This window comes from Triticum urartu, chromosome 6 (genome assembly GCF_003073215.2).
Source record: "Triticum urartu cultivar G1812 chromosome 6, Tu2.1, whole genome shotgun sequence".
NCBI lineage: Eukaryota > Viridiplantae > Streptophyta > Magnoliopsida > Poales > Poaceae > Triticum > Triticum urartu.
This window is the reverse complement of record NC_053027.1, coordinates 371,280,401-371,306,008: the sequence shown is the minus strand read 5'-3', so window position 1 is coordinate 371,306,008 and position 25,608 is coordinate 371,280,401. Positions and strand designations below refer to the sequence as shown.

Genomic DNA, 25,608 nt, shown 5'->3' with positions numbered 1-25,608 from the left:
ATGATTGGCATGGCATGGATGTGAAAGTGGAACCCTCAAAATGCTAAGGACAATGGATTGGCTCAAGCTCAAAAGCTCAAGACTCTTCATTTTATATTTTAGTGATCTAAGATCACATTGAGTCCATAGCAAAAGCCAATACTATTAAGGAGGGATGAGGTGTTGCTTAATGAGCCTCTTGCTTCATGTGCTTAGTGATATGCTCCAAAATCCTCAACTATTTTCCCATATCCACATATGACCTAAACTCTAAGCCAAACTCGGTTCTACCGATTCTTCCTATTCGGCACTACCGAGTTTCATTTGTCATAAGCCACTGCCAAACCCTAGCAATTCGGTTCTACCGATAAGGATCTCGGTCTCACCGAGATGGGGTTGCAAACTCTCTGTTTCCCCTTCGTAACTTTTCGGTCCCACCGAAAGAGTGAATCGGTCCCACCGAGATTGCAATGTAAACTCAGTGTTTCCCCTTTGTAACTTTTCGGTCTCACCGAGTTCCACTCGGTCTCACCGAAAGAGCAAATCGGTCCCACCGAGTTTGCCTGACCAACTCTCTGGTTAGCTAATTACCAAATTCGGTCTCACCGAGTTTGTGTAATCGGTCTCACCGAGATTACGTTATGCCCAAACCCTAACCGAATCGGTCCTACCGAGTTGCATGTCAGTCCCACCGAAATTCCTAACGGTCACTAGGTTTACTATTTCGGTCAGACCGAGTTTTCTGATTCGATCCCACCGAGATTGGTAAATTGTGTGTAACGGTTGGATTTTGTGTGGAGACTATATATACCCCTCCACCTCTTTCTCATTCGAAGAGAGAGCCATCAGAACACACACATCATTCCAACTCATTTGTTCTGAGAGAGAACCACCTACTCATGTGTTGAGACCAAGACATTCCATTCCTACCATATGAATCTTGATCTCTAGCCTTCCCAAGTTGCTTTCCACTCAAATCTTCCTTCCACCAAATCCAAATCCTATGAGAGAGTGTTGAGTGTTGGGGAGACTATCATTTGAAGCACAAGAGCAAGGAGTTCATTACCTACACACCATTTGTTACTTCTTGGAGAGTGGTGTCTCCTAGATTGGCTAGGTGTCACTTGGGAGCCTCCGACAAGATTGTGGAGTTGAACCAAGGAGTTTGTAAGGGCAAGGAGATCGCCTACTTCGTGAAGATCTACCGCTAGTGAGGCAAGTCCTTCGTGGGCGATGGCCATGGTGGGATAGACAAGGTTGCTTCTTCGTGGACCCTTTGTGGGTGGTTGCTTCTTCGTAGACCCTTCGTGGGTGGAGCCCTGTGCGGACTCGCGCAACCGTTGCCCTTGGGTGGAGCCCTGTGTGGACTCGCGCAACCGTTACCCTTCGTGGGTTGAAGTCTCCATCAACGTGGATGTAGGATAGCACCACCTATCCGAACCACGGGAAAAACATCCGTGTCTCCAATAGCGTTTGAATTCTCCAAACCCTTCCCTTTACATTCTCGCAAGTTGCATGCTTTACTTTCCGCTGCCAATATACTCTTTGCATGCTTGCTTGAATTGTGTGTTGATTACTTGACTTGTCCTAAAATAGCTAAAATCTGCCAAGAACTAAAATTGGGAAAAGGTTAGGTTTTTATTTGGTCCAGTAGTCTAATCACCCCCCTCTAGACATACTTTCGATCCTACAGTCGTCTTGTGAAACAAAGACAGTTCATATTCACCCGACTGAACCCAATGTTGCTCCGACTCACATATCGACAACACTCGACAACAAATAGGAAGAAGCGCTCATCCAGTTCCTTCGTGAGAACTAGGACATCTTTGCATGGAAACCTTCTGACATGCCAGGTGTACCTAGAGAACTGGCTGAGCACCGTTTGTGAGTCGACCCAAAAGCAAGACCTGTCAAAGAATATCTCCGACGGTCCGCCGTGGAGAAAAGAAAGGCAATTGGTGAGGAAGTGGCTCGGCTTCTGGCAGCTGAGTTCATCCGAGAGATTTACCACTCCGAATGGCTCGCCAATGTAGTTATGGTTCCCAAGAAGGACGATTCACTCTGTATGTGTATCGATTTCAAGCATATCAATCGGTCCTGCCCGAAAGATCACTTCCCTCTTCCTCGCACCTATCAAATAGTTGACTCGACCGCGGGATGTGAGCGATTGTCCTTCCTGGACGCATATTCTGGGTACCATCAGATCCGACTGTATGGACCCGATGAAATAAAAACAGCTTTCATTACCCCATTTGGGTGCTTTTGCTATGTTACCATGCCCTTTGGTCTCAAGAATGCTGGCGCCACACTCATGCGTATGATTCACAAGTGCCTGCTCACTCAAATCAGTCGAAATGTGGAAGCATACATGGATGACATCGTGGTTAAGTTGCGAAAAGGTTCTGACCTGCTGACTGACCTCGCTGAAACATTTGCCAACCTGAGAAGGTATGATATCAAGCTTAACCCGTCGAAGTATACATTTGGAGTTCCAGGCGGAAAGTTGCTCGGTTTCCTCATTTCCGAACGTGGAATCGATGCTAACCCAGAGAAGATTGGTGCAATACTCTGAATGAAAAGCCCTGTGCGCATACACGACGTTCAGAAGCTTACTGGTTGTTTGGACGCCTTGAGTCGATTCATCTCTCGTCTCGGTGAAAAGGCATTGCTTCTTTACTGACTGATGAAGAAATCTGACAAGTTCGAGTGGACTCCTGAAGCTAACGCAGCATTTGCATAGCTCAAAACCCTGCTTTCCACCCAGCCGGTGCTCGCTGCTCCAATCAGCAAAGAGCCTTTACTGCTTTATATTGCAGCCACCGGACAAGTTGTCAGTACAGTACTCACGGTCGAGCGGGAAGAAGAAGGTAAAGCCTACAGAGTTCAGCGCCCAGTGTACTATATTTCTGAAGTGTTAACTCTGTCCAAGCAGAGATATCCGCATTATCAGAAGCTTGTATATGGAATTTACTTGACTTCGAAGAAGGTGGCACATTATTTCTCAGATCACTCCATCATAGTCATCAGCGATGCTCCATTATCAGAAATTCTGAACAACAGAGACGCAACTGGTTGAGTGGCAAAATGGGTGATTGAACTCCTTCGATTGGATATCAAGTTTGAGGCAAAGAAAGCAATCAAGTCCCAGGCAATAGCAGATTTTCTTGTCGAGTGGATTGAACAACAACAACCGACTCAAGTCCACTCGGAACATTGGACTATGTTTTTTGATGGATCCAAGATGTTGAATGGTTCTGGTGCTGGTGTAATTTTGGTATCCCCGCGAGGTGATAAACTCAGTTATGTCCTCCAGATTGACTTTGATTCCTCCAAAAATGAAGCTGAATATGAAGCACTGCTATACGGGTTGCGAATGGCCCACTCGTTGTCCGTCGCCTAATGGTATATGGCGACTCAGATTTGGTGGTCAATCAAGTGATGAAAGAGTGGGATGTCAAAAGCCCAACCATGACTGGCTATTGCAATGCAGTAAGAAAGTTAGAAAAGAAGTTTGAAGGTCTAGAGCTCCACCATATTCCCTGACTGAAGAACTAGGCAGCAGATGACCAGGCTAAGATAGGTTCCAAGCGAGAGCCTATTCCTAGCAATGTGTTCTTGGAGCATCTTCACACGCCATCAGTCCAGGAAGATCCCTTCATGGAAGAGCCCCCGCAACCTAAGAGTTCCACTGATCTGACTGAAGTTGAAATCCCAGCTATGGTCGACCTAGTCGTGGAAGTTTTGGCCGTCATTCCTGATTGGACTGTACCGTACATCGCATATATTCTCAGGAAAGAACTGCCAGAAGACAAAGATGAAGCACGACAGATCGTCCGTCGATCCAAAGCCTTCACCGTGATAAGTGGTCGACTGTACAGAGAAAGTGTCACTGGAGTTGCTCAGTGATGCATTACCCCAGAAGAAGGTCGAATGATTCTCAATGATATCCACTCGGGGACCTGTGGTCACCATGCGTACTCATGGACAATAGTGGCCAAAGCATATCGAGCAGGTTTTTACTGGCCGCGAGCAAATGAAATGGCAAAGGAAATAGTCGACAAGTGTGAGGGTTGCCGGTTCTACTCCAACATGTCTCACAAGCCCGCTTCAGCCTTGAACACCATTCCACTCATCTGGCCATTTGCCATTTGGGGGTTGGATATGGCCGGACCCTTGAGGACTGGCAGAAGTGGTTTCACTCACCTACTTGTTGCAGTCGACAGGTTCACTAAATGGATTGAAGCCAAGCCCATCAAGAGCCTCGATTCGAGCACTGCCGTCAGCTTCGTCAGGGGGTTAACATTCATATTTGGAGTCCCGCACAGCATCATCATAGACAATGGTTCAAACTTTGATTAAGATGAGTTCAGAGCTTTCTGTGCTTCCCAAGGCACTCGGGTCGATTATGCTTCGGTCACTCACCCATAGTCGAATGGACAAATAGAAAGAGCAAATGGTTTGATCCTCCAAGGGTTGAAGCCCATATTAATGCGAGACCTCAAGCATGCAGCCGACGCCTGGGTAGATGAGTTACCATCAGTACTATGGGGCCTAAGGACAACGCCAAATCGGTCGACTGGCCGGACTCCCTTCTTCCTGGTTTATGGAGCCGAGGCCGTGCTACCAACTGATTTACTCCATAATGCCCTGCGAGTGGAACTCTTTTCAGAGGCAGAAGCAGAACAAGCTCGTCAAGACGTCGTTGACCTTCTGGAAGAGGAAAGAGAGATGGCCCTGATCCGGTCGACCATCTATCAACAAGACCTGCGTCGTTTCCACGCCAAAAACGTCAGGGGTCGAGCATTTCAGGAGGGAGACCTGGTTCTCCGAGTGGACCAGCAACGTCCACACAAGCTTGCTCCTGCCTAGGAAGGCCCCTTCATCATCACCAAAGTGCTCCACGACGGTGCATATCACCTGTACGATGTGGGACACAAGAAGACGAGCCAAGCGCCTGGAATGCGGAGCTTCTCCGCCACTTTAACACTTAAGCATTCAGACTATCGAGATGTAATAAGAAGTACCTTTCAGTTTGTTTATCAAAGACATGGTTTTGCAGTCTCCTAAATGATTGTTATTACTTATACATGTGTCCAAAATCCCCCAGTGGGTGGCTTAGTCGCGAATCCGATTCGCCTAAGTTACAAAAAACAAAATCCCACCGAGTGGAGAGCATGACTCCCACTCGGGGGTTTAGCTGCGAACTTGATTCGCCTAAAGTTTCAAAAATCCTACCGAGTGGAGAGAAAACTCCCACTCGGGGGCTTAGCTGCAGTCTAGTACCCGCCTAAGTTTAAAAAATCCTACCGAGTGGTGAGCAACCCTCCCACTCGGGGGATTAGCTGCAGTCCAGTACTCACCTAAGTTTAAAAAATCCTACCGAGTGGTGAACAACCCTCCCACTCGGGGGCTTAGCTGCAGTCCAGTACTCGCCTAAGTTTAAAAAAATCCTACCGAGTGGTGAGCAACCCTCCCACTCGGGGGCTTAGCTGCAGTCCAGTACTCGCCTAAGTTTTAAAAACCCTACCGAGTGGTGAGAAACCCTCCCACTCGGGGGCTTAGCTACAATACAGTACTCGCCTAAGTTTAAAAAATCCTACCGAGTGGTGAGCAACCCTCCCACTCGGGGGCTTAGCCGCAGTCCAGTACTCGCCTAAGTTTAAAAAATCCTACCGAGTGGTGAGCAACCCTCCCACTCGGGGGCTTAGCTGCAGTCTCGTACTCGCCTAAGTTTTAAAACACGCTCTATCCTTATCCACAAGGATGATAAGGTGCAAGTGGACCACAACCTTATCCTCGGAGCTTCGACACAAATACAACGTCCGCTCCATCCTTATCTGCAAGGACGGTGAGGTGCAGGTCGACCACAAGTTGTCCTTGGAGCTCCGACACAAATACAACGTTCGCTCCATCCTTATTCGCAAGGACGACGCGGTCAGGTCGACCACGACCTTATCCTCGGAGCTACAACACAAATACAACGTCCGCTCCATCCTTACCTGCAAAAAGACGACGAGCAGGTCATGGACGGCATCAGATGCCCTTGTCTGTCATCCACTCGACTGAGCTACACCACAAAGTCAGTAGCAACACAGATTGAAGAATCAAAGCCAAGAGATTCAAAAGCAACCAAGTTCAGATAAAACCTAAGAGGTTCCAGACTGCAGTTCAAAGGACTCGGGCATCAGGCCCGAAAGAGTTTAAACAGTTACAAGACCACTCGGCATACCGAGGCAAATTCAACCGGATTATAAAAGTTTGTTCACTCCGCGGGGGAAGGACTGGAAGGCTCGATGAACTCGTCCAGGTCGATTCCATCTGCAATTCGAGTGGCAGCAGCAATGAAGGTCTCCATGAAGGACCGGAAGTCATGTTTCCTGGCATTGGCAACCTTGATCGCTGCTAGCTTTTCCTCCTTGGCCTCCTTGGAGTGGACTCGAACTAGCGACAGAGCTACGTCGGCACCGCAACGAGTAGATGACTTCTTCCACTCCTGCACTCGGCCAGGGACCTCATTGAGTCGAGTCATCAAGGACTCAAGGTCATTCTGGAGCGTCTCTCGTGACCAAAGTGTTGATTCATTCCGTGACACCGCAACCTTCAGACGTGCAAGGTAGTTTGTAACACCGGCGACGCGGGATTCCATTCGGAGCACGTTCATGGCAGCTTCATCACCGACACGGGAAAGGATGGGGTCTAGGCCTGTCATGATGCGCCCAGTTTCTTCCTCAAAGTTCTGACAGAATTCTACAAACACAAAGAGATACCGATGTGATAATGAGTCGGCAGTTTTATGGTGAGTCGACGATGGCTAAACAATCGGACAAGGAAAATTACCTTCGAGCATAAGGAACAACTTCTTGGCGAGTGCCCCCGGATAAGCCTCCAGGTCATTTCTCTTACGAGAAATGCCTTCAATATTCTCATTCAAAGCAACTTTGTCTTTCTTCAGATGGGTCACTTCTTTGTTGGCCTCGGTGAGGGATGCCTTTAGCTTGGCGTTGTCTTCCTCCAGTGCCCCGATTGAAGCCAGCTTTTTGTCGGCGAGTGTAGTCTTCTCCTGAGCCTCCTTCTGCGTAGCTGCAAGGTCAAGTTCCTTCTGTACCAGGACTTGCTTCATTTTCTCTGAAGAATGTGCACTCAGTTCAGAGAGAAGAACGAAGAGATAACTTGAGAGATGGTCAAGATAGACAGTCGACAGGTCATTACCTTCCGTACCAGCTACTTCTTCTTTAGCCTTTTTCAAATTCTGATTGGCTAGCTCCAAGTCAAGGTTGAGCTATCTCTACTTTTCCTCGAAATCGGCAAACTTGGAGATAAGATCACAAGATTTCTGCAGTCAGCAAAAAGATACATCAATAGACAGGATCAAAGATCATTCACTTCCGAGTGAAAAGAACTCTAAGACTACTACAGAATCAAACATTCGACAATAGTCTCGGGGAATACACCCAGTGGGTGCACTTAGTGTGCCCCCACTGGTTCAGATTCCACTCGACATGGCCCGACTAGACTGAGTGGAAGAAAAAAAAGAGAAGCATTCTCAGATCCCAACCGGCTGGTCGCAGTCGATCGCGGTCTCGGGGACTACACCCAGTGGGTGCACTCTGTGTGCCCCCACTGGTTCAAGTTCCACTCGACATGGTCTACTCAAACCAAGTGGAAGAACGGAAGGAGAAGATGTTTTTTATCAGGGCCCCCACCGAATCACACATTCGACGGCGACCTCGGGGACTACACCCAGTGGGTGCCCTTTGCGTGCCCCCACTAGTCCGAAAACTACAATCGACACAACCTAGTCGACTCAACTGGGAAAAATATTCGACATAAATTAAAACACCTAGTGGGTGTGCAGATGAGAAGAGCAGACTGATAGACGGACGCACAAAGAAGAGTTTTTTCGGGTAGCATATCCTAACAGAACAAGCGACGACATAGGAGCTCAGTCGGAAATCAACTTACCTGGACATTGGCTCGGAGGGCTGCACTGGCATCATAAGCAGCTTGACTACTCTCGTGCATAGTCTTCACCCGCTCCATCATCAGGCCCGCTTGGCGTATAGCTTCTGCTGCGGCGCTTGCCTGATCCTCCGGGACGTGATGGGTGGTGAGGAACGGAGTTGTCAGTTCAGTTGGAGCAGCCTGAGAATCCGAGGCGTGACGTTGAATAGATGAAGCAGGGATGGGCACAGTCAATGATGAAGGGCGTTCAGTCGACACTGGAACAGCAAAAGTGACAGAGGTCTGGTTCACATCTTTAGGCTGTTGAACCACTGGCTCCGTCACCGGCACCGACTGAGACGTTTGGCCAGCAGTTGCCTTCTTGCTCGAAGCCTTGCCCCTCCTTCCCATTGTCCTCTGTGGCACGTCTTCATCATCATCCGGAAGCTCAATGACATTGGGCGGAGCTGCAAAGAAATCGTTTACGGGAGTTTACTCGACCGTCAAAAAAGCAGATTAAATAATGACAGAAGGGCAAAGAGTTTTACTTGCATGAGAAGTGACCGCGTCCTCCATCTCTTCATCTTCGTCATCTTGGTAAATAGAAGTCCCAGAGGCAACACTACAAAAGTCAGAATTCACTCAGTCAGAACAAGAGAGTGAGTCGACCAAAGTTTGAATCATGCGAAAACTAAAGAGTTGGGCTCAATAATTACCCAGAAGCGATGGGGACAGACACTTTGATCTTGGGCAGAGCCTTCCGAGGTTTTGATGTCATGACTTTGGGCTGCTGGGAGCTTTTTCAGTCGGCACAAGAGAAGACGTTCGAGTACGCTTTAAAGGCTGACTAGTCGGAGGAGTCATTTTGCCCCGAATGCTTGCTGGATCCTGCCTCTGTTTGGAGCGCCTCTCTGTGCGAGGCGGAGAGTCGACCTCCTCGCCACTGCTCGAGTCCTCACTCTCCTTGTCTCCTCCTCCGTCCGAGTGCCAGTCGCCGCTGTCACCCCCGCTCGCCTCTCCCTCCTGCTCTTGCTTTTCGTTGGGCATCGAGTACGGTTCAGTGAAGGTCTGCAAAGGATAGAGTCGAGTGGATATTCGTCAATTTCAAAAGCTAACACATATTAGAGCAAAATACACTTGGAAGGAAAGAATCAAACCTTGTCAGGCTCAGTGGTGTTGTCAAGTGGAGGAACCCTTCTGGACCCCCCCGGGTTTTCCTTATTCCCAGTGATGCCTTGCAGCCACAGCTCCACCATCTCTTCACTGACTTCCTCCGGGTGGATCCGAGTGATGTCCTCAATGCCCGAGTACAACCACATTGGGTGGTCACGAGCCTGGAGCGGTTGTATGCGTCGACTCAGAAAAGCTTCTAGCAAATTCATACCAGTCACGCCATCGCGGACAAGTTGGACCACTCTCTCGACCAGCATAGCAACCTCCTCTTTCTCCTTTGGAGTCACTCTCAACGAGGAAGGCTTCTGTACTCGCTCAGTGGAATGCGGAGGAAGACCAGTCGACTGACCAGGAGTTGCTTCATCCTTACAGTAGAATTAGGTCGATTGCCACTCCCTGATGGAGTCGGGAAGAATCATGGTAGGGAAAGTGCTCTTCTTCCTCATCTAGATCCCTAAACCCCCACACATCTGAATCACATGTGTTCTCTCATCACTCGGATTGGCCTTTTTTACCGACTGAGAGCGACAGGTGAAAATATGTTTGAAGAGGCCCTAGTGTGGTCGACAACCCAGAAAATTCTCGCACATGGACACATAGGCAGCGATGTATGTGATAGTGTTGGGGGAGAAGTGATGAAGTTGAGCTCCGAAGAAATTCATAAAACCCCAGAAGAAAGGATGGGGGGCAAAGAAAAACCGCGGTCGACGTGGGTCGCGAGTAGGACACACTCACCCTCTTGTGGTCGCGGCTCAGTCTCGTCCCGCGGAAGCCGCCAAGACTCGTGGGCAATCAGCCCTCCATCCACCAGATCTTCCATGTCCTCTTTCACGATGGTCGACCGGATCCAGTCGCCCTAGATCCAGCTGTGCGGTAGAGCAGATCTTGACAATGACCCGCCCCGGCTCGTCTTCTTCCCCTTCGCCTTCGCCGTCGCTTTCTTCGCTCGCTCCAGAGCGGCGGTCTTGTCCTTCCCCATTGCGGTGGAACGGGCTCGAGCTGGGCGGCGACGCCGAGAGTGGATGCGGAAGCAGTGGGGAGCGGAGGAAGGAGGAGGAGAATGGGGCGCACAGTGCGAAGGCAGCGGCCTTAGCGCCTTATATTGCCCCGTTCCCTGAGTGGTTGACCGGTGGACCCAGGCGATCCTGTCAAATCCCGCAACAGGCGCGCACGCAGTACGTGGCGAAAAAGGTGGCATGGGGATCGAGGCGCCCCTGCCTAATCTGCTCCTATTACCACGGTCCTCTCCGCCCCGCGCGTTTCCCCAAATTTCGAATCCCGCCAGATCCGGGAACAGCAGGGCAGTCGATCATAAGATTCTATACAACACTAGCAGTAGAAACTCATCGGCAAAAACTTCACTCGACAAACTTATGAATGGCTCAAGGCGACTAAAAATGAAGTTGAAGTTGTTGCAAGGTTCGCCAATCCGTTCTTATGCTTCCGTACCATCAAGGTTGGGTCGGAATCGTTGTCAACTTCATTTTCCACTCGAACCCAGAACCATTCGGGGGCTAATGACAGTGCCGTGTACCTAGGGTAGGGCAATAGACCTGATCTAAGTACCCTCCCCAAGGACACTGCACTATAGTCAAAGACATCCAAAGGATAGCAAATTCTATCGACTGGAATCACCTCAAGATGCAACCCACTCGTCCATGAGTTCCACTCGGGTATCCCAATTCCATTCAACCATGACATAATCATTCAACCACATCATGAACCACTCGGAGCGCAGAAGATCTAAGCCACTCAGGATGGCAACAGTCAGGAGTTCACTCTATAGTCTTAAGGGTCATTTATATCACTTTAATGCTGACGTTACCAGTAACGTCCCCTCTTTATGTACATTGAACCCTTGTAACATGGGTTGGCTGGGGTCCTGGCGCACTCTATATAAGCCAACCCCTCCCCTGAGACAAGGGTTCACACCCCCTGTGAGGAAGTCCTGGATTAGGGGGTATTCGGACAACCGGATTATATCCTTTGGCCGGACTGTTGGACTATGAAGATACAAGATTGAAGACTTCGTCCCGTGTCCGGATGGGACTCTCCTTGGCGTGGAAGGCAAGCTTGGCAATACGGATATGTAGATCTCCTTCCTTGTAACCGACTCTATGTAACCCTAGCCCCCTCCGGTGTCTATATAAACCGGAGGGTTTAGTCCGTAGGACCAAGAACAACAATCATACCATGGGCTAGCTTCTAGGGTTTAGCCTCTTCGATCTCGTGGTAGATCAACTCTTGTAATAGTCATATCATCAAGATGAATCAAGCAAGAGTAGGGTTTTACCTCCATAGAGAGGGCCCGAACCTGGGTAAAAACATCGTGTCCCCCGTCTCCTGTTACCATCCGCCTAGACGCACAGTTCGGGACCCCCTACCCGAGATCCGCCGGTTTTGACACCGACATTGGTGCTTTCATTGAGAGTTCCTCTGTGTCATCATCGTCAGGCTTGATGGCTCCTTCGATCATCGATAGCAATGCAGTCCAGGGTGAGACTTTTCTCCCTGGACAGATCTTCATATTCGGCGGCTTCACACTGCGGGCCAACTCGCTTGGCCATCTGGAGCAGATCGAGAGTTACGCCCCTGGCCACCAGGTCAGGTTTGGAAGCTTAAACTACACGGCCGACATCCGCGGAGACTTGATCTTCGACGGATTCGAGCCCCTGCCGAGTGCGCCGCACGGTCACGATGAGCATGATTTAGCTCTACCATCGGACAGTGTTCAGGAGACCGCACCGGCAACCGCTCCGACCGTCAATGCGGAGCCAATTGCGCCATCCATGGACGGGTGGATAGACCCCACCACAGAGGCCGCATTCTCAGCGGCGATCGAGCCGAGTATCGACCTTACCCTTCACGAGAGCCGTTACGCCAAACTCCCGGATTCTTCCCCGGCCACGGACTCCGAACCGCCTGCGCCCGTGCCTATCGAATCGGACTGGACGCCGATCATGGAGTTCACCTCCGCGGATATCTTTCAGCACTCACCCTTTAGCGACATACTGAACTCATTAAGGTCTCTCTCCTTGTCAGGAGAGTCCTGGCCGAACTATGTCCGGCAGGATTGGGATGCGGATGACGAAGAAATTCGCCGCCCACCCACCACCCACTTAGTAGCCACTGTCGACAATTTGACCGACATGCTCGACTTCGACTCCGAAGACATCGACGGTATGGACGACGATGCAGGAGACGAACAAGAACCACTGCCCACAAGGCACTGGACAGTCACCTCATCATATGATATATATATATATATGGTGGACACACCCAAAGAAGGCAATGGCGACGGGACAGCGGAGGATGACCCCTCCAAGACGCAACCCAAGCACCGACGTCAGCGGCGTCGCTCTAAGTCTCGCCAAGGCAAAAGCGGTGATACTGGCACAGTAGATAATAGCACTCCGGACAGTGCCGAAGATGACGACAATCCCCTCCAGCAAGATTTAGAGCAGGAGGATGGAGAAGCCAGCCCTCCCGAGAGAGCGGCGGATGGAGAGGCGGAGGATGATAATTACATGCCTCCCTCCGAAGACGAGGCAAGCCTCGACGGTGACTAATTTGTCGTGCCTGAGGATCCTGTCGAGCAAGAGCGCTTCAAGCGTCATCTTATAGCCACGGGAAATAGCCTTAAGAAAAAGCAACAACCGCTTCGAGCTGATCAAGATTTGCTAGCTGACAGATGGACTGAAGTCCTTGCGGCCGAGGAATATGAACTCGAACGCCCCTCCAAGAGTTACCCAAAGTGCATGTTGCTACCCCGACTGGAGGAGGAAGCATTAAAACCTACATCTCCAGCGTATGACGTGGCTGATCGGCCACCTCGTGGCCGCGACAGAGAGGTGTTTCAGCAAAAAGCTCAGCCCGCACCCCGTCGCCACTCAAATAAAAATGTCAAGGCACGGAGAAACATGATAGACCTGCAAGATGTATTGGAGGACAAAGCAAAACACGCAATATCGATCTACGGATCACAAGGGTGCGCCACAACGCGAGACGATAACCGTCACACCAGATACAGTAAAAGTAAATCCGGCCGGGCCGAACACAGCGGACAAGACTCATTTGAGCTACGTCGCGATATAGCCCAGTACAGAGGCGCCGCACACCCCCTATGCTTCACAGACGAAGTAATGGATCACCAAATCCCAAAGGGTTTCAAATCCGTAAATATCGAATCATACAACGGCACAACAGATCCTGCGGTATGGATCGAGGACTTCCTCCTGTACATCCACATGGCCCGCGGTGACGATCTACACGCCATCAAATACCTCCCACTCAAACTCAAAGGACCAGCTCGACATTGGCTCAACAACCTGCCAGCAGAATCCATTAGCTGTTGGGAAGATCTGGAAGCCACATTCCTCGACAACTTGCAGGGCACTTATGTGCGACCACCAGATGCCGATGACTTGAGCCACATAATTCAGCAGCCAGAGGAATCGGCCATGCAATTCTGGACACGGTTCCTGACAAAGAAAAATTAAATCATCGACTGTCCGGATGCAGAGGCCCTAGCAGCTTTTAAGCACAACATCCGCGACGAGTGGCTCGCCCGGCACCTTGGCCAGGAAAAGCCGAAATCTATGGCAGCCCTCACGACACTCATGACTCGCTTTTGCTTGGGAGAGGACAGCTGGCTGGCTCGCAGCAATAACATATCAAAGAACCATGATACTTCAGATACCAAGGATAGCAATGGCAGGTCACATCGCAACAAACACAAGTGCCGCATCAATAGCGACAATACCGAGGATACGACAGTCAATGCCGGATTCAGAGGCTCTAAACCCGGTCAGCGGAAAAAGCCATTCAAAAGAAGCACTCTGGGCCCGTCCAGTTTGGACCGTATACTCGATCGCTCGTGTGAAATACACAGCACCCCCGACAAGCCAGCCAACCACACCAACAGGGAATGTTGGGTGTTCAAGCAGGCCGGCAAGTTAAATGCCGAAAACAAAGACAAGGGGTTACATAGCGATGACGAGGAGGAGCCCCGGCCGCCGAACACCGGAGGACAGAAGAGGTTCCCCCCACAAGTGCGGACGGTGAACATGATATATGCAACCCACATCCCCAAGAGGGAGCGGAAGCGTGCGCTAAGGGACGTATATGCGTTGGAGCCAGTCGCCCCAAAGTTCAACCCATGGTCCTCCTGTCCGATCACCTTCGATCGCAGGGACCACCCCACTAGTATCCGTCATGGCGGATTCGCCGCACTAGTCCTAGACCCAATCATCGACGGATTTCACCTCACTCGAGTCCTTATGGACGGCGGCAGCAGCCTGAACCTGCTTTATCAGGACACAGTGCGCAAAATGGGTATAGACCCCTCAAGGATCAAACCCACAAAAATGATGTTCAAAGGCGTGATACCAGGTGTAGAGGCCCATTGCACAGGCTCAGTCACACTGGAAGTGGTCTTTGGATCCCCGGATAACTTCTGAAGCGAGGAGTTAATCTGCGATTTAGTCCCGTTCCGCAGTGGCTATCATGCACTGCTCGGGCGAACCACATTTGCAAGATTCAATGCGGTATCGAATTATGCATACCTCAAGCTCAAGATGCCAGGACCACGGGGGGTCATCACAGTCAATGGAAACACAGAGCGCTCTCTCCGCACGGAGGAGCACACTGCGGGCCTCACAACAGAAGCACAAAGCAGCCTCTTCAGGCAATCCACCAGTTCGGTGATTAAACACCCGGACACCGTCAAGCACGCCCAGAGTAATCTGCAGCAAGACCGCCTGGCACGTCCCGAGATCGCATATCAATGCGGCCCCCACCCTAGTCCTAGCCAAACGGCGTAATCCGTGCCACGCGTACATAATTACGCATTGAAAATACCAAGGGCATAGGTGGGGGGGCACGACTACGGCACGCCCCAAAACGCGGCTCAACCACACAAGGGGCTTCCCACTTTGCTATTTTTTCTCTCTTTCAGGACTTTACTCTCTGGAAACCCCGTCCGGCAGTTTGATTGCCGGACACACGATAGAACAACCAAGGAGGCAGAAAGCTACGTCGCACCATGGAACTCCCAGGTGGTCTCTGATAACGAGTGAAATACCTGCTTTAAATACCATTCCTCAGCTTGCCCTTGGAGGGCACATGTCAAATAGTCCTACTTTTTGCTTATCGCACTACTTGTATCATTTTGCTTCGACGCACCTTTTTGAATAAACAATGCATAACACTAGACTATTACCGCATTCTCTATTCTTTTATATATATGTTCATTCATGACATTTAGCACCCGTACACTCTGGTACGGCCAATACGCCAGGGGCTTAAGTACCCATAATACGGCGTGAGAAGTCTGAACACTTTCGACAGTGCGGCACGCCGAACTTATAGCATTATATGCATCAACTCCGAATCATGTCTTGGGTCAATAGTTGGGTTTGCCCGGCTCCCATGTTTTGGTACCTTACGTTCTGCTATATCGGCTAAGGTAGCACTGGAAGAACTACTGCGATTGTGCCCCGATTTATCTGGGCAAGCACCTCAGTAGAGAAAGCTAAAACTGACTGTCATGATAAGGCGAGAGCTGGTCGCTGTTCGAGAGGTCTCGACTCCCTAAAGACTTATGCCGCTTAGGGCGAGGAGCCGGCTTTGTCCGGCTTAGGCGTGTATAGCGCCCCGAATTCGGCCTTCCTAATACTAGGGGCTTCGTCAAAATTTAAAATTGTAGACTTCTATGGCTAAGTGAGAGTGATAAAGCATTATAGTCCGATTGCCTTGTTCGTTGTGCTGAGCACCTCCCTCGAAGGACCCAACAATGGGAAAAAGAGTGCTCAGATTTATCCCGAACACCCCAGCACTCGTGGCATGGGGGCAGAAGCCGACGACTGGCCATCTCTCAGATTTGATAAACAGCCGCACAGAAGGTAATATTTTAAATTCAAACAAGCGTTGCATAGCGCACATGAACAAGTTTTCATAATACAGGATCACACGAGCAAGTTCATTCAAAAATTACATCCTTCGCACACTCGTCCGCCACAAGACGGGAACCCTTCAGGACACCCTCATAATACATTTTAGGGTGGCGATGCTCCTTGCCCTGCGGCGGCCCCTCCTTCACCAGCTTCTCGGCGTCCATCCAGTGCACCTTCGCACTGGCAAAAGCCCAGCGTGCACCTTCGATGCAGACGGACCGCTTTATGACTTCCAGCCGTGGGCAGGCATCCACAAGCCGCCTCACCAGGCCGAAGTAGCTGTTGGGAAGGGAGTCGCCCGGCCACATCCGAACTATAAGGCCCCTCATGGCCTGTTTGGCCGCCTTGTGCAGCTCGACCAGTTGCTTCAGCTGGTCGCTCACAGGCATCGGGTGTTCGGTCCCAGTATACTGAGACCAGAACAACTTCTCCGTAGAGCTTCCCTCCTTGGCCTGGTAGTACTTTGCGGCATCCGACACGCTGCGGGGCAAATCTGCGAATGCTCCTGGAGAGCTCCAGACTCGGGTAAGTAACAAGTAATTTACTTTCACATGCTTGCTTTGCATAATGAATGCCTTACCCGCCGCTATCTTCCTCATCGCCTCAATTTCCTGGAGGGCCTTTTGGGTTTCTGCCTTGGCATGCTTTGTGCTCTCGAGGGCCGTGGCAAGCTCGGACTCTCGCATCTTTGAGTCAAGCTCCAAAGTCTCGTGCTTCTTCACGAGAGCCTGGAGCTCTTGCTGCACCTCGCCCACCCGTGCCTTTTGTTTCTCCCGCTCGGTGCGCTCCTCGGCCGCTTTGTTTTCGGCCTCGGACAGCGCTCGCTTCAGGGTCGCCACTTCGGTCGTGGCCCCTGGCACATCCATGATGATCCTATCATTTTGCAACCACATCTTATATATATAGACCAGGTATTACTTACCTTTGTTCTCCTCGAGCTGCCTCTTGGCAAGGCCGAGTTCTTTCTCGGACCGCTCGAGGTTCTGCTTCAGTGTGGCGACCTCCGCAGTCAGTGCGGCAAAGGTCAGCAGCGAAGCCTGCATACGCATATAGACATACTTGTATTAGACTCCTGCATATATTATTTGATCCTCTATTTGGCTTTTCTTTGTGAACACCAAACAGAGCATCAGGGGATACTGTCTATGCAGTAATATTTTCCTATATTTTAAATACTTACCTCAAAGCCTATTAGAAGGCTGGCACAGGCTTCAGTCAGTCCGCTCTTGGCGGACTGAACCTTCTTGATCACCGCACTCATAATAGTGCGGTGCTCTTCGTCGATGGAAGCGCCGCGAAGCGCTCCCAGCAGGTTGTCCAGTGCCTCTGGATAGACAGAGGTCACCGGCACGGGCGGCTTGCCCCTCTTGGCAGGGGGCCACCTGCTGGAGTCCGGAACCACTGGAGGTTCCGGCGCGGTGTTCGGCTGAGGGCCGAACTTGGAGCCCTTGGGAGTCTTGCTCCCTTTGCGCCTGGAGTCCGGTAGGTCGCCTTGAGGCGCCTCCAGGACTATCTCCCCTCGGTTCGGTGCCCCTTGAGACAATACCTCGACATTGTCCGTAGGGCGAGGAGAGGAGGCAGTTGGAAGTGAATCGCTATTCATATCCGACGAGTCCAAGGAACCATCCGACGAGGATACGTCGATGCGGGCTCGGGGCGGACTGCATGATCATATTCGATGTTAGGAGAAGCAGTGCGATAAAAGTATGCTATGAGTTACTATGGTATCCGAATACTCACGACTTCGCCAGGGACTTGACCCTGAGTAACCACTCATCTTCGCTGTCGGCGGCGGTGGTGGAATAGTCCGGAAGGAGAGTCCTTCCCTTCTTGGACCCTCCGGCCTCCCCGGTTGGGGCGGCCTTCCTTTTCCTGTCTCCCCCGGCTGGAGGGGGAGAACCGTCATCTTCCTCCTCCTCGTTTTCACGGGAGGAGTGCGTCTCGGAGTTATCGGACGATGAGTCCGATACCACCTGGCGCCGGGAACTCTTTCGGGTTCCCGTGGCCTTCTTCTTGATCTTCTTCTCCGACACCTCATAAGGAGCCGAAGTCCACATCTCCGTCAGGAGAGCGTTTGCAGGGTCTTCGGGCAGAGGGGCCGGACAGTCAATCTGCTCCGATGTCTCCACCCAGTCCTATCAAAGGCATGGGAGCTTAGACCCCGCAGATGGTTAAACTATGGAAAATAAATACCCTACAAGGTGTACAGAACTTACCGGATTCGTAGGGCGCGCCGCGCTTAGCCCGCGGTCCTCGGTAAGGGGAGGGGGGACCTCGGCGCCCTTGAACAGCACCTTCCAGACGTCCTTATGCGTCGTGTCGAAGAGCTCGCGTAGAGTCTGGTGCTGGGCCGGGTCGAACTCCCATAAGTTGAAAGCCCGTCGTTGACACGGGAGGATCCGGCGGAAGAGCAAGACCTGGACAATGTTGACAAGCTTGAGTTTCTTGCCTATCATGTTCCCGATACACTTCTGGAGTCCGTCCAGCTCCACTGTTGAGCCCCAGGACAGGCCCTTCTCCTTCCAGGAAGTGAGCCGCATGGGGATTCCGGATCGGAACTCGGGGGCCGCCACCCAGTTGGTGTTGCGCGGCTCGGTGATGTAGAACCACCCCGATTGCCATCCCTTTATGGTCTCCACGTAGGAGCCCTCGAGCCATGTAACGTTGGGCATTTTGCCCACCATGGCTCCGCCGCATTCCGCTTGTTAGCCGCCTACTACCTTCGATTTGACATTGAAGGTCTTCAGCCACAGGCCGAAGTGGGGCCGGACGCGGAGGAAAGCCTCGCACACGATGATGAATGCTGAGATGTTGAGGATGAAATTCGGAGCTAGATCATGGAAGTCCAGCCCATAATAGAACATAAGGCCGCAGACGAATGGATGGAGGGGAAACCCCAGTCCGCAGACGAAGTGGGTGAGGAAAACCACCCTTTCGTAAGGTTCCGGGGTAGGGACAATCTGCCCCACGGCTGGCAGCCGGTGCGCAATATCCGCGGCTAAGTATCCGGCCCCGCACAACTTTTTGATGTCTCCCTCCATGACGGAGGAGACCATCCACTTGCCTCCCGCTCCGGACATGTTTGGAGAGGGTTGAGGAGAAGGATGTGGACTTGGGCGCTGGAGCTCGAGTGCGCGAGAATGGATGAGCAAGGAGGAAGAAGGCGTGGGTAGAAAAAGGTGAACCCTTATCCATTTATAAGGGAGGACGAAACTATGCGCACCCACCAGCCTGGTAAAACTCGCTTATCCCCCAAGCGCCGTAATTGATGGCGCGGTTGGGTTACCCATGTCCGTATTGATGGGAATCCCGTAATAAGGGGACACGATCTCTGCTTCGACAAGACGTGCCAAGGAAACCACCTCGCGAAACACACTAAGGTTGGTTGTGAAAAACGATTCGAATGGTGACCTGGCTGTGGTGTGATGTCACACTGCGGAATGCGTCGGCAGATTAGATTTGTGAAAATATTATTCTCTCTACGGTTGTATGTGAAACTTGTTTTGCAGAGCCGGACACGATCCTCGTGTTCAAAATCTTCTATGAAGTATTCGGAGGAGGAACCCGCCTTGCAATGCCGAAGACAATCTGCGCGCCGGACTCATCGTCATTGAAGCCTGGTTCAGGGGCTACTGAGGGAGTCCTGGATTAGGGGGTATCCGGATAGCCGGACTATATCCTTTGGCCGAACTGTTGGACTATGAATATACAAGATTGAAGACTTCGTCCCGTGTCCGGATGGGACTCTCCTTGGCGTGGAAGGCAAGCTTGGCAATACGAATATGTAGATCTCCTTCATTGAAACCGACTCTGTGTAACCCTAGCCCCCTCCGGTGTCTATATAAACCGGAGGGTTTAGTCCGTAGGACCAAGAACAACAATCATACCATAGGCTAGCTTCTAGGGTTTAGCCTCTTCGATCTCGTGGTAGATAAACTCTTGTAATACTCATATCATCAAGATCAATCAAGCAGGAGTAGGGTTTTACCTCCATCGGGAGGGCCCGAACCTGGGTAAAAACATCGTGTCCCCCGTCTCCTGTTACCATCCGCCTAGATGCACAGTTCGGGACCCCCTACCCGAGATCCGCCGGTTTTGACACCGACACCCTGTAACTTCACACATAATCCAATCGACCGAGCCTCCGGGCACCCAGACGTAGGGCTATTACTTCCACCACGAAGGGCCTGAACTCGTACATCTTGTGTGCACAATCTCACTGTAGCTAGGATCTTGCCTCTACATTCCTACCCCCCTACTTTACTGTCAGACTTATAACCACGACAGTGCCGCCTGCCCACATATATAAAGGAGGGAGGAGGAGGAAGCCGGCCTAGGAGGGGCGCACCTATAGGGGGAGTCGAACTAGGATTCCCAATCCTAGTTGGAGTCCCCTTCCTTTTCCAAGAGGGGAGAGAGGGAAGGAGTAGGAGAGGGAAAAGGAAAGAGAGGGGGCGCCGCCCCCCCCTAGTCCAATTCGGACTTGACGTGCGGGGGGGGGGGTGGCCACCCCTTGAGACCCTTCTCTCCTCTCCCATATGGCCCATTAAGGCCCATTACTTCCCCCGGCGAATTCTCGTAACTCTTCGGTACTCCGAAAAATACCCAAATCACTCGGAAACTTTCTGATGTCTGAATATAGCCTTCCAATATATCGATCTTTACTTCTCAACCATTTCGAGACTCCTTGTAATGTCTGTGATCTCATCCAGGACTCTGAACTACCTTCGGTACATCAAAACACATAAACTCATAATACCGATCGTCATCGAACGTTAAGCGTGCGGACCCTACGGGTTCGAGAACTATGTAGACATGACCGAGACTCATCTCCAGTCAATAACCAATAGCGGAACCTGGATGCTCATATTGGTTCCTACATATTCTACGAAGATCTTTATCGGTCAAACCGCATAACAACATACGTTGTTCCCTTTGTCATCGGTATGTTACTTGCCCGAGATTCGATCATCGGTATCATCATACCAAGTTCAATCTCGTTATCGACAAGTCTCTTTACTCGTTCCATAATGCAACATCCTGTAACTAACTCATTAGTCACATTGCTTGCAAGGCTTATAGTGATGTGCATTACCGAGAGGGCCTAGAGATACCTCTCCGACAATTGGAGTGACAAATCCTAATCTCGATCTATGCCAACTCAACAAACACCATCGGAGACACTTGTAGAGCATCTTTATAATCACCCAGTTACGTTGTGACGTTTGATAGCACACAAGGTGTTCCTCCGGTATTCGGGAGTTGCATAATCTCATAGTCAGAGGAACATGTATAAGTCATGATGAAATAGCAAAAAAACTAAACGATCATTTATGCTAAGCTAACGGATGGATCTTGTCCATCACATCATTCTCTAATGATGTGATCCCGTTCATCAAATGACAACACATGTCTATGGTCAGGAAACTTAGCCATCTTTGATTAACGAGCTAGTCAAGTGGAGGCATACTAGGGACACTCTGTTTTGTCTATGTATTCACACATGTACTAAGTTTCTGGTTAATACAATTCTATAATGAATAATAAACATTTATGATGATATAAGGAAATATAAATAACAACTTTATTATTGCTTCTAGGGCATATTTTTTTCAATCTCCCACTTGCACTAGAGTCAATAATCTAGTTCACATCGCCATGTGATTTAACACCAATAGTTCACATCTTTGTGTGATTAGTTCACATCTTCATGGGACTAATACCCAAAGGGTTTACTAGAGTGAATAATCTAGTTCACATCGCTATGTGATTAACACCCAAAGAGTGATCATGTTTTGCTTGTGGGAGAAGTTTAGTCTATGGTCTGCAACATTCAGATCCGTATGTATTTTGCAAATTTCTATGTCTACAATACTCTGCACGGAGCTACTCTAGCTAATTGCTCCCACTTTCAAAATGTATCTAGATCAAGACTTAGAGTCATCTAGATCAGTGTAAAAATCTTGCATTGATGTAACTCTTTACGTCGAACTCTTTTATCACCTCCATAACCGAGAAATATTTCCTTAGTCGTCTAAGGATAATTTTGACCACTGTCTAGTGATCTACTCCTAGATCACTGTTGTACTCCCTTGCCAAAATCATGCTAAGGTATACAATAGGTCTAGTACACAACATAGCATACTTTATAGAACCTATGACTGAGGCATAGTGAATGACTTTTCATTTTCTTTCTATTTTCTGCCATGGCCGAGTTTTGAGTCTTTACTCAATTTCACACCTTACAACTCAGGCAAGAACTCCTTCTTTGACTGATCCATTTTGAACTCCTTCAAAATCTTATCGAGGTATGTACTCATCGAAAGTCTTATCAAGCGTCTTGATCTATCTTTGTAGATCTTGATGCCCAATATGTAAGTAGCTTTACAGGTAATTCTTTCTTTGAAAAACTCCTTTCAAATTCTCCTTTATGCTTTCTAGAAAATTCTACATCATTTCCGATCAACAATATGTCGTTCAGATATACTTATCAGAAAGGTTGTAGGGCTCCCACTCACTTTCTTGTAAATACAGGCTTCACCGCAAGTCTATATAAAACTATATGCTTTGATCAACTCATCAAAGCGTATATTCCAACTCCGAGATGTTTGCACCAGTCCATAGATGGATCGCTGGAGCTTGCACACTTTGTTAGCACCTTTAGGATTGACAAAACTTTTCTTGTTGTATCATATACAACTCTTCTTTAAGAAATCCATTAGGAAATGCAGTTTTGACATCCATTTGGCAGATTTCACAAAATGTGGCAATTGCTAACATGATTCGGACAGATTTAAGCATCGCTACGAGTGAGAAAATCTCATTGTAGTCAACACCTTGAACTTGTCAAAAACTTTTTGTAACAATTCAAGCTTTGTAGATAGTAACACTAATATCAGCGTTCGTCTTCCTATTGAAGATCTATTTATTCTCAATGGCTTGCCGATCAACGGGCAAGTCCACCAAAGTCTATACTTTGTTCTCATACATTGATTCTATCTCAGATTTCATGGCCTCAAGCCATTTTGCGGAATCTGGGCTCATCATCACTTCCTCATAGTTCGTAGGTTCGTCATGGTCAAGTAACATGACCTCCAGAACAGGATTATCGTACCACTCTGGTGCGGATCTTACTATGGTTGACCTAAGAGGTTCGGTAGTAACTTGATCAGAAGTTTTCATGATCATCATCATTAGCTTCCTCACTAATTGGTGTAGGAATCACTAGAACTGATTTCTGTGATGAACTACTTTCCAATAAGGGAGGAGGTACAATTACCTCATCAAGTTCTACTTTCTTCCCACTCACTTCTTTCGAGAGAAACTCCTTCTCTAGAAAGGATCCACTCTTAGCAACAAAGATCTTGCCTTCGGATCTGTGATAGAAGGTGTACCCAACAGTTTCTTTTGGGTATCCTATAAAGACACACTTCTCCAATTTGGGTTTGAGCTTATCAGATTGAAACCTTTTCACATAAGCATCGCAACCCTAAACTTTAAGAAACGACAGCTTAAGTTTCTTGCTAAACCATAGTTCATACGGTGTCGTCTCAACGGATTTTTAGACGGTGCCCTATTTAACGTGAATGCAGCTATCTCTAATGCATAACCCCAAAATGATAGTGGTAATTCGGTAAGAGACATCAAAGATTGCACCATATCTAATAAAGTACGGTTATGACGTTCAGACACACCATTACATTGTGGTGTTCCAGGTGGCGTGAGTTGTGAAACTATCCACATTGTTTCAAATAAAGACCAAACTCGTAACTCAAATATTTGTTTCCGCGGTCAGATCGTAAAAACTTTATTTTCTTGTTACGATGATTTTCCACTTCACTCTGAAATTCTTTGAACTTCTCAAATGTTTCAGACTTATGTTTCATCAAGTAGATATACCCATATTTGCTCAAATCATCTATGAAGGTCAGAAAATAACGATACCCGCCGCGAGCCACAACACTCATCGGACCGCATACATCAATATGTATCTCTACTCCTAATGTCTCAGTTGGTAGGTCGCGTTCCGGGTTTTATTTTCGTCCCACCCCACCCGGTCTTTTTTGGTACTTCTTTGGTACTTTCTCCCACCTTCCCCTCAGCCGCGAAAAACCAAAGAAAACCATGTGATCAAGTCCCGCACACGCCGAAACTCCCGTCGTTATCTCTACTCTTAATGTCTCAGCTGGTAGTCTGCGTTTCGGGTTTATTTTCGTCCCACCATTTTCGTCCGGGTTTTTCATTTTTTTTTCGTCGGTTTTTTTCGTCCGGTGCTCTCTGTTGGTTTTCCCCCTCCGCATCGCTCGATCCAACTCCTCCCTCGGTCTCGCCTCTCCTATCGCTCGCTCGGTCCTCTCTAGGGTTCGCCGCCCGCCGCCGTCCCCCGCCGCCCTGCTCCGCTGTTGCCCCTCCCTCTCCATCTCCTTCCCTCGCGGGCGTCCCCATGTTCCCCCGTCCAACAAGATCATCCACGCCGCAGACTGCGTCTCCCGCTGGTTCCCGCTCCCGCCCTTCTCCAACGACGCTGAATCTATCCGCCTCGAGCCCTTCCCCTGCTACACCGTCGAGCGCATGACCGGCGCCAAGCCCCTCGTCCTTGCCCTCTCCTCCCCATCCTCCGGCTCCACGGAGGCCGCGGACGCGGCCGTAGTCATTGCCGAGAGGTTCTTGCCGGACCTTTTATACGCGGCGGAGAAGGCGAGGGAGAGGACGCACGATGTGCCCAGGGAAGACGAGGAGGCAAAACTGAGTCTCATGGCAAGGGTGGGCAAGGTCATGTTCCAATTGTGAGTCTTCTTCTATGCGTCCCACCATTTCCAGTTCTTGGATCTCTTCTTCGTGTCACAACTCACATAGCATTGTGATTAACGCGCGCCACCACCCAGCTTTTGTGTTGGTGGATCGCACGTCTCCCTGGACACGGTCCGCGACCTCGTAGGGGCAGGGACAGAAGGATCCAAGAGCCCAGTCCGTAAAACGTTCCATACGAATCTGCCAAGTGATTTCTTGGATGACATGGAGTGATTCGCTGTGGAGAGGATGGGGCTGGAGTTCGTTTCAACAAAAGAGCACTACCATGTCAAGGTTTATGCATCTAACAATTTGATAATTATCCCCTGGTTGTTGTTTAGACGAGTGTGAATTGACTTTGCGACCTGTAAATATCTGATAGGTGGTCGACAAGCAGGGAATGGTTTCCAAGATGTCTTGGAAATGCACTGTGCAAGAAGATGGGAAGCTTGCAATCGACAAGGTGTGCTAAACATGCTATCCTTTCCTGCACATTTGATTAGAACTCAGGGTCACAGTTAACTTTTAGCACTACCATGCATTGATTATATGGGTATCCATGCTAAATAGTACTACTAAATAGTATGAAATATCAGGATTGTGCATGATTTTATTCTTTTACGACTGACAATGGAGAATCCCAAGACTGTAGAAGGCATGTCGTTTGATTCATGCCAAGAAGCGTACAAACAATTCAGCACGTGTTTGTTTTCACGGCGAAATGCAGGTTGAACTGACCAAACAAGTTTGTGCATGTTGCCTGTTTCAGGAA

At 49.6% G+C, this 25,608-nt stretch overlaps 1 pseudogene; it reads left to right on the top strand.

Moving 5' to 3' along the window:
• The first annotated feature begins 9,984 nt into the window (after positions 1–9,984).
• On the top strand, positions 9,985–25,308 carry LOC125516790 (annotated as a pseudogene).
• Positions 25,309–25,608: the final 300 nt, after the last annotated feature.